Raw genomic sequence first — 9430 nt, forward strand, 5'->3', positions numbered from 1 at the left:
TGTACTTTCCTGGGTGCCACTAGTGTGGCTCCTTGTTACCACCATTGGCCATTCCACCCCAAAGTGTTGGCCATTCTAATCTCGCTGCAAAATTAATCAAATCATCTTTACATTAATACTGTACCATAATCTGCCTCGGTGCCAAAACGCCATCCAATTATCTAACATACATACCCAGGGCTGTTCCAGAGTTAAAAAGCTCTGCGAGTAGAACCCTATTCTTTTTAACTAGCAAATCAGTTTGCTGCAGATTGCACTCCAGGTCACAGGGTGCGAGACTGACCCTTCTTGCAACCAAGATATCGCTGTCACTGGGGTTTCCCCTTGCAGGAGTTCTTGGGGCGGCTGTGGAGTCAGCTTATGCCTCAACCGTGGTTGCATTTTGCATAGGACTTACTCACCCAATTTCGGCCTCCAACTTACAATGAGAAGGAGCAACAGATTACCTCCTACTATGAACAAGAAGCAGTCCCTGGGGTTGTCTCCAAATCCCCAATAATGATCCACAACGGACCATAAAACTGATGTGTGTAGGCACCAACATTACTCATTGGCCGTTGCCTGCTAATCCAACCAAACCACAAGACTAAGGAACACGAAACAGTTCACAGAACTCAACATGTACTAACATGCATGCACCTTCCCATAACAGGCTGTCTACAAAGTTTCCGTTATCAACCACACTTCGGGGCCATACTCCTCAGCCCTAAGGTTAACGACTTACCGCTCGGAGTGGCCGGCGTCCGGCTCTGGGACTTGGAAGAAGTAAACTCATGCCTCTGTTCCTCTGGGACCTGTCTCTAAAGAGGACACCGCTCCCCTGGTCAGCCGAGGTGGTCCAAGCACGAGCTGCACAATCAGCTCGAATGGTGGCCACTTCTCTCAGTACCAGCTCACTAGCCTCCTGTACCATCGCGCCTCTACAGAGGGTGCCGGCGGACGTCGCCAATTTGTAGCCAAAGGGCTCGTTTCCCGGGAGCTATCAATTACTCCAAGGAGCACCAGAACAAGACTGATGAGTTTTATTTACAGATCCTTTATGATTACGGTCACTGAGCGGGTGCCCTCCCCGACTAATGCCGAGGAGTGAACATAACATAATATTATTACCTATATATACCATTATTTCTGTCATATTCAACCACACTGACACAGCAGCATTTTCCCGGGTTTGCAGACGTGGGGTACATAGGTCTATTTGCCTGTTGATACACTCTAAACATTCCACGTTGTTCTCCTTGACCAAAGTACTTAGCAATGTTTGGTATTGGTTATGAAAGCAGGTCACTATTCCACAAGAACAGCAAAGCCTTAATCATTTTATCTATCACAATGACCCCTGGGTGCAGACTGCACTGTTCACTGCCTGGACCTTTGTGGATTCTGCGGCCCTCGGCCCTGGATTTCCCTGCCCCCGTGTGCCTGTCAGCATACAGTCTCCATCTGAAGCCAGGCAAAAACTCTGTGATGATTACTACCCTTGTAAACTGTGCGATGCAACGGTTTCACTAGAAGATTCAGCTTTTATCCTTCCTGTGAACCTGGCCCTACTGTCCACAGGAAACAGATTCTGTGGCTGCTTAAAAATGTCAGGAGCAACGACTCCCCTAGTTCTGGGGAAATCTGAGCTGCAGGAGGCACCAGCAAATCCCATAACCCAAAGGAATGGAAACAAGGGTTTGGAATGGTTCATTCCTCCCTATGGGATGGGGCGTCACTTGCTCTTTTAGAAGGTGTCTGCAGCTCGGCTCCCACAGGATCTCTGTAGCGGGGTAGTCACACTACTCCGGCTAAGAAGGGGTTAAAAGCCAGCCCTTGGAGAGGGCCAGGACTGAGGGTATGGCTACACTTGAAACTTCAAAGCGCTGTGTGGTCGCAGTGCCAGCTGGGATGTGCACGTACTCCACATCCTGATGGGGTTTAGCTTGCAGCGCTGGGAGCCGTGCTCCCAGCGCTGTGGCACTGTTTACACTAGCGCTTTCCAGCGCTGTATCTTGCAGCGCTCAGGGGTTGTTTTTTTTTCACACCCCTGAGCAAGAAAGTTGCAGTGCTGTAAAGCCCCAGTGTAGCCAAGGCCTGAGAGAGAAAACCCTGGGCTGATTGGGGAAACAGCTGCAGCTGGGCCACGCCCCAATCAGGCTGCAGCTGGCCCTGTAAAGGGACTGCTAGGCTGAGATTCAAGCAGACTTCCTCTAGCTTCTGAGAGGGAGGGACCTGAGCAGGGTACCTGAGTGGAGCAGGGCTGGGGAAAAGGCTGAGGAGCTCCAGCCTGGAAAGCCCCAGGCTGAGGGCTAGTAGAAGGCCAGTGGGTACTGGGGGTGGCAGAGGCAGCAGGTCCCAGCCCAACCTTGCCAGTGATGAGTGGCTGATACTGCAGTCTGCCCCAGGGTGCGGGGGCTAGCTGATGACTTGCAGTAGCCTATGACTGAGGTGAGGTGGGGATAGTGGGTGGGGGTTCCCTGGGGAGGGGAAACCCAGATAGTGAGGGGCAGCACCCTGAGGAAGGGGGCACTGGGTCTGGGAGGGACACAGGGCCAAAGCAGAGGGTGGACCAAGGCTGGAAAAAGAGCTAATTCCCAGGATGCCGGCAGGAGGTGCCTGCAAGGGTGAGTCTGTGCCTGATTATAATCTCATAGACTTTATGGCCAGAAGGAATCATCATGATCATCTATTCCACTCTGACTTCCTGCACGTCGCAGGCCATAGAACCTCACCCACCCATTCCTGTAACAGACCCCTGACATCTGGCAGAGTTACTAATACTCTCAAATCCTGAGTTAAAGGCTGAGTTACAGAGAATCCACCATTTACACTAGTTTAAACCTTCAAGTGATGCTTGCCCCAGGTTGCAGCAGAGGAAAGCGAAAAAACCCCAGGGTCTCTGCCAATCTGATCCGGGGGAAAATTAAAAACATTAAAACGGCCAGCCTGGGTCAGACCAAAGGTCCATCTTGCCCAGTATCCTGTCTTCCGGACAAGTGCCGAGTGCCAGGTGCCCGGAGGGATGACCAGACAGGGAATCCATCAGGTCCATCCCGGTCGCCATTTCCAGCTTTTGGCAAACAGGGGCTAGGGGATACCATCCCTGCCCATCCTAACAGCCATTGACGGACCTTCCTCCATTGACTTATCTAGGCTTGTTTTTTAACTGTATTTATGTCTTGGCGTCCAAACATTCCTCGGCAAGGGAGTTCCACAGGTTGACTGTTGTTGTTATGTGAACAGAAATGCTCCTTTTTGTTTTTTGTTAAACTTGCTGCCTATATATTCATGGGGTGCTCCCTAGTTTGTGTGTTATGAAGGGAATAACACTTCTTAGTTTACTTTTCTTCACACCCAGTCACAATTGATTGATAGACCTCTACCATTTCCCCCCTTAGTCTCCCTTTCCAACCCTGAAAGTCCTAGTCTATATTAATCTCTCCTCATACGGAGCCGTTTTATACCCTAATCATTTTTGTTGTCCTTTTCTGACCTTTCCAATCCATATATCTTTTTTGAGATGGGTGGACCAAGATCTACACGCAGTATTCAAGAGTGGATGTACCATGGATTTTATATAGAGCAATGATGATATTTTTGTCTTATTATCTGTCCCTTCTTAATGATTCCCAACATTCTGTTCACTTTTTGGACTGCCGCTGCACATTGAGTGGATGTTTTCAAGAACTTCCACAGTAACTCCTGTAGTAAGAGGAGGCCTAGATAAAACTTGGCCCGAGGCGTAATGAGCCTGAGGCCGAACTAAAGTAAGTGGTCAAGACTTTGCTAAACATAAAGCAAGTTTAAGCTGTGGCCAGAGGGCAGGCCCTGCTCACAGAAGCTGCAAGGAAAGGGCTGATGCTGCAAGATGGACGTACTAAAAGGTACTGTGACGCATTAGAGATCAGAACATTCAGCGATACTTGCACATCCACACAGATCAACAAGGGAACAGGCTGGAACCCATCCCAGTGGACAGGGGCCAAAAGGGTAATATGATGGATAGAGTGTTTTGTTTCCAACAACATGATACCAGGTGAAGCGGCACCTTACCACATAAGGGTTGTTACCTGGCTAACATAGAGGGCACGAGGTTGCCACCTCATACGTCAGGAGTGATGTGTAACTTTTTGATACTGTGTATAAGAAGTATCCCTGGGGCGGTGTCCTTTGTTCCAGCCGAGGGGGCAGTGGAAAGTCCACCACTGACTGAGCTGAGTCATACGAGGGCACATACTCGTAGTATGCCTAAATAGACTAAACAAAATCTACAGGAAACTACTATTGTGCCCAATATCGCGCAATAAACCTGGCCGACGTGCCTTCGTTCCCTCACTAGAACTCTTGGTCATTGGGGTTCTCATCGCGGTCTGCTGGTCAGCTATCTGCAAAGCTGGTGCGAGCACCAGAGGAACAACAACGCACGCACCGAACACGAGCGATATCAACATTGAACAGAGCAGAGCACCACACCGGTAGCATCTGACACACACTCCAAGATTTTTTCTTGAGTGTAACAGCAATTGTAGACCGCCATGCAGTTTTATATTACAGTTGGATTATTTTCCAGTGTGTTTACTTTGCATTTATCAATGCGAATTTTATCTGCCATTTGTGCCCCATCACCCCGCTTGAAAAGATCCCTTTGTAGCTCTTCACAGTCTGCCTGGGACTTTAACTATCTTGAGTAGTTTTTTATCATGCTGCAAATTTTGCCACCTCAGCTGGTACCCTTTTTTCCAGATTATTTAGAATATTTGACGAGGACTTGGGCCCAGTACAGACCACCCCGCGCCGCCGGTTGACCACACTATTACCTCTCTTCATTCTGAAAAACTGCCCATTTATTCTATCCTTTGTTGCCAGTCTTTAACACCGTTACAATCCATTGAAGAGACCTTCCTCTGTATCCCATGACAGCTACTTCTCTTACAGAGCCTATTGGTGAGGACCTTTCAAAGTCTCTGAAATTCTAAGTTACATCTAGACCCACTGATCCCCTGTCCACATGGCTTGATTGAACCCCTCAAAGAATCTAAGTAGATATAGTGAGCAGATTTCCCTTTAACTAAAACCATGTTGAGCTCTTCTCAACCAATTTAGGTTTCAGAGTTACTGCCCTTTAGTCCTGTATCCGCAAAAGAACAGGAGTACTTATGGCCCTTTAGAGACTACACATTTATTTGAGCATGCAAGCTTTTTGGCTACAGCCCACTTCATCGGGTGCAATAAAGTGGAAAATACAGTAGGACAAGATAGAGTAACACAACACACAGAGAGAACACAAACAAAGGATGTTACATACACACTATAAGGAGAGTGATTAGTTAAGGTGACTATTATCAGCAGGAGAGAAAAAAGAAATGTTTGTAGTGGTTAATGAAAAGGTCCATTTCCAGCCAATTGGCAAGAAGTTATGTGAAGGAACTGTGTGTGGGCGGGGGGGGAATAGCAGGGAAATAGTTTTACGTTTGTGTAATGGTCCATCCACTCCAGTCTTTAGTCAAGCCTAATTTAATGGTGTCCAATTTGCAAATTAATTCCAATTCAGCCGTCTCTCGTTGGAGTCTGTGTTTGAAGTTTTTTGTTGTAATATTACAGACCTAAAAGTTGCAATCGAGTGGCCAGGGAGATTGCAGTGTTCTCCAACTGGTTTTTGAATGTTATAATTCTTGACGTCTGATTTGTGTCCATTTATTCTTTTAAGTAGAGCCTGTCTGGCTTGGCCAACGTACAAGAGGGGCACTGCTAGCACATGATAGCGTATATCACATTGGTAGATGTGCAGGTGAATGAGCCTCTGATAGTGTGGCAAATTCTGTTCATCTATGTGTCTGACAATTTTGTTCTTTAGTAGAGTTTCAGCCAGTTTGGCTGGTACTGAAGTCAGGCTTCCTGGCCTGTAATTGCCGGGGTCACCTCTGGAGCCCTTTTAAAAATTAGTGTCACATTAGCTATCCTCCAGTCCTTTGGTACAGAAGCTGATTTAAATGATAGGTTACAGACTACACTTAGTAGTGCTTCAGTTTCACATTTGAGTTGCTTCAGAACTCTTGGGTGATACCATCTGGTCCTGGTGACTTATTACTGTTTAGTTTATCAGTTTGTTCCAAAACCTCTTCAAATGACATCTCAATTTGGGACAGTTCCTCGGATTTGTCACCTAAACAGAATGGCTCAAGTGTGGGAACCTCCCTCACATCCTCAACCGTGAAGACCAGTGCAAAGAATTAATTTCGTTTCTCCACAATAATTATATTATGGTCACTATTACCAAGCGGTCTAGCTATATTCACCTCTTGGACCAGATCCTGTTCTCCACTTAGGACTAAATCAAGAATTGTCTTCTCTTGTGGGTTCCAGGAGTGGCTTCTCCAAGAAGCAGTCATTTAAGGTGTCAAGAAACTGTATCTCTGCATCCCGTCCTGAGGTAATATGTACCCAGTCAACATGGGGATAGTTGAAATCCCCCATTATTATTAAGTTTTTTTATTTTAATAGTCTCTCTAATCTCTCTGAGCTTTTCACAGTCACTAACACCATCCTGGTCAGGTGGTCGGTAATAGAGCCCTACTGCTATATTCTTATTAGAGCATGGGGTTACTATCCAGTGAGATTCTATGGTACAGTTCGCTTCATTTAAGATTTTTACTACATTTGACTCTACGCTTTATTTCACGTATAGTGCCACTCCCCCACCAGCACGACCTGTTCCTTCCCAACTCCAAATATGGCAATCAGTTAGACCCCGAGCATGTGGGCAAGACCCACCAGGCAGACACAGGGAAAGAATTTGTGATAGTAACACAGAGCCCTTCCCATCTAGTGTCCTGTCTCCAGCCGTTGGAGATATTTGCTGCTGGCAGTCGCAGATTGGCTACATGCCATTGTCAGCAGACCCATCCTACCATCCCCTCCACAAACTTACCAAGCTCAGTCTTAAAGCCGGTTATGTTTTTGCCCCCACTGCTCCCCGTGGGAGGCTGTTCCAGAACTTCACTCCTCTGATGGCTAGAAACCTTTGCCTAATTTCAAGCCTAAACTTGTTGAGGGCCAGTTTATAGCCATTGGTTCTTGTCTCCACTTTGGCACTTACCCTTAGTGAAGTTATGTCTACACTAAGAAGTTGGGTCAGTTTTATAGGAATCGATTTTATACAGTGGATTGCATGTATCCCCACTAAGCGCATTAAGTCAGCGGAGTACATCCTCACTACCATGGCTAGCATTGACTCATGGAGTGGTGCACTGTGGGTAGCTATCCCACAGTTCCCACAGTCTCCGCTGCCCATTGGAATTCTGGGTTAAGCTCCCAATGCCTGATTGGGCAAAAACATTGTTGCATGTGGTTTTGAGTACATGTCATCAGTGGCCCCTCCCCCCGTGAAAGCAATGGCAGACAATCGTTTTGTGCCTTATGCAGACGCCATACCAACATTCCCATTGTTATTGCTGCTTGCTGTGTGCTCCATAATATCTGTGAGAATAAGGGGGAGATGTTTATGCCTGGGAGATGATGGAAGAGGGGGACACACATCAGGGCCCCAATGTTGCCCTGGGTGATCGCTACTTCCCACTGCCCAACACAGATTTAATGAGGTTGAGTAGTGTCTGCAAAAGAGAAATCGTAGCCAATGAGGTTAATCTGAGGCGCGATTATTGCTAATTGAAAACTTTTCCTCAAAGAAGGCTTTTAATGATTTATGACTATGAAGGCTACACAGACACAATAAGAGAAAAATTAAAGGCCAGCACTGAATTAAGGTTAATACAAATGGCAGGTTATACTGAAGACAAGCACAAGTGCCTACTCATTACTCATTAGCCAACCTTGCACGTACTGTACCAGTTCCCAGTAAGCACAAATTCATATGCAATATTGATACATTGATTAACTATATTCCACCAACTCAGGGGTTTTCAGACTTTTGTACTAGTGACCCCTTTCACGTAGCCTCTGAGTGCAACCCCCCGCTTATACATTAAAAACACTTTTTTCTATATTTAACACCATTATAAATGCTGGAGGAAAAGCGGGGCTTGGGATGGAGGCTGACAGCTCATGACCCCCCAGGTAATAACCTCACGACCCCCTGAGGGGTCCCGACCCCCGGTTTGAGGACCCCTGCACTAACTACCTATAACCTTATTTAACAACTTATAAACTCCTACTGACTTTTATAAAACTGAATGGCAAATTATACCGAAGACAAGCACTGCGACATGGAAAGCTATTATTGTTTACAAACTAGCTTCACCGGCGCTGTATCCGTCCTCAGGAAAGCACGAGAACATAGATCGTTATTATATATTGATTCACTATTTCCTATTACCATTTCTAAGCAACTTACTACTATCTTAAAACCACTGACTAGTATAATTAAGCTATAGCATTAATACAGATTTAAGATTAATCAGCTTGAGCACAACCAGATTTCTTTACTCTAAAACTTTACCCTGCATTTTTCTGAAAATACATTACCCTTCAGTCGGCTGTCTTCCGCACTGGCCAGGTACAGAGAGTTGGCGAAGTGCAAGTCCCTTCGGTTCAAGGGGTGCAGATCAGCCCAATCAAAGAGAGAACTCTCTGAGGACAAGTATCAGAGGGGGAGCTGTCTTAGTCTGGATCTGTAAAAGCAGCAGAGAATCCTGTGGCACCTTATAGACTAACAGACGTTTTGGAGCTTTAGCTTTCATGGGTGAATACCCACTTCATCAGATGCATGTAGTGGAAATGTCTCTGAGGACAAGACACACACACATTCACCTACGTCTTTGCACCTCCTTATACATTATCTGTTGGCTGTGTTCCAAAACATGTCAACCAATGAAGGTGGCCAAATATTTTAATGTGGTATGTTGCGGTTGTTTTGATCTTATGAACTGTGCACCTGTGCCCAGCTCATCTTTTCTTTATGTGGCCTGTTGTCCTAATTGTGGTCAATTTGCTAGACTCAAAAACATTGGAGCCAGCCCAAAGAAGTATCTGGATCCAGAGCATAGTAACCACAAGTCTGAATCTACTTTTACAGCGCTTCCTTTTTGCTTAAGCCTAGTCTATAAAGCTTCCTAGCTAGACTGTGTTTATGCTTGCAGAATTTTATTGCGCTTGCTTTTTGCAGCTTCCGGAAGGTTGAGGCCTGACACTGCCAGCCCTCATGCTTGACAAGATTTATGCACATTAATCACAATGGTGCGGTGGGAGGTTGAGGGAAATCACCTGGCATCCGATTTTGAGCAGCCAGACATCAGGATGATTAGAAGAGCACAGCAAGGCACGCTGTGCATCAGAGAGGCTTTGAAAACCAGTTTCATGACTGGCCAGGCTTTGGTGTGACAGGTGTGTGTGTGTGTGTGTGTTCCTCCTTGATGCACACGCTCTGAAGTGGCTGGGTGCCCGGAGCCTTCCCAGCCCCGTTTTTGGAGTCTGGGAGAGGAGGCTATGGAAC

The 9430-nt window shown here is 46.4% G+C and overlaps 1 pseudogene; it reads left to right on the forward strand.

Annotated features, from left to right (window-relative positions):
- Positions 1-7586: 7586 nt before the first annotated feature.
- Positions 7587-7739, forward strand: LOC116835993 (U4 spliceosomal RNA; annotated as a pseudogene).
- Positions 7740-9430: the final 1691 nt, after the last annotated feature.

This window comes from Chelonoidis abingdonii, chromosome 5 (genome assembly GCF_003597395.2).
Source record: "Chelonoidis abingdonii isolate Lonesome George chromosome 5, CheloAbing_2.0, whole genome shotgun sequence".
Lineage (NCBI taxonomy): Eukaryota > Metazoa > Chordata > Testudines > Testudinidae > Chelonoidis > Chelonoidis abingdonii.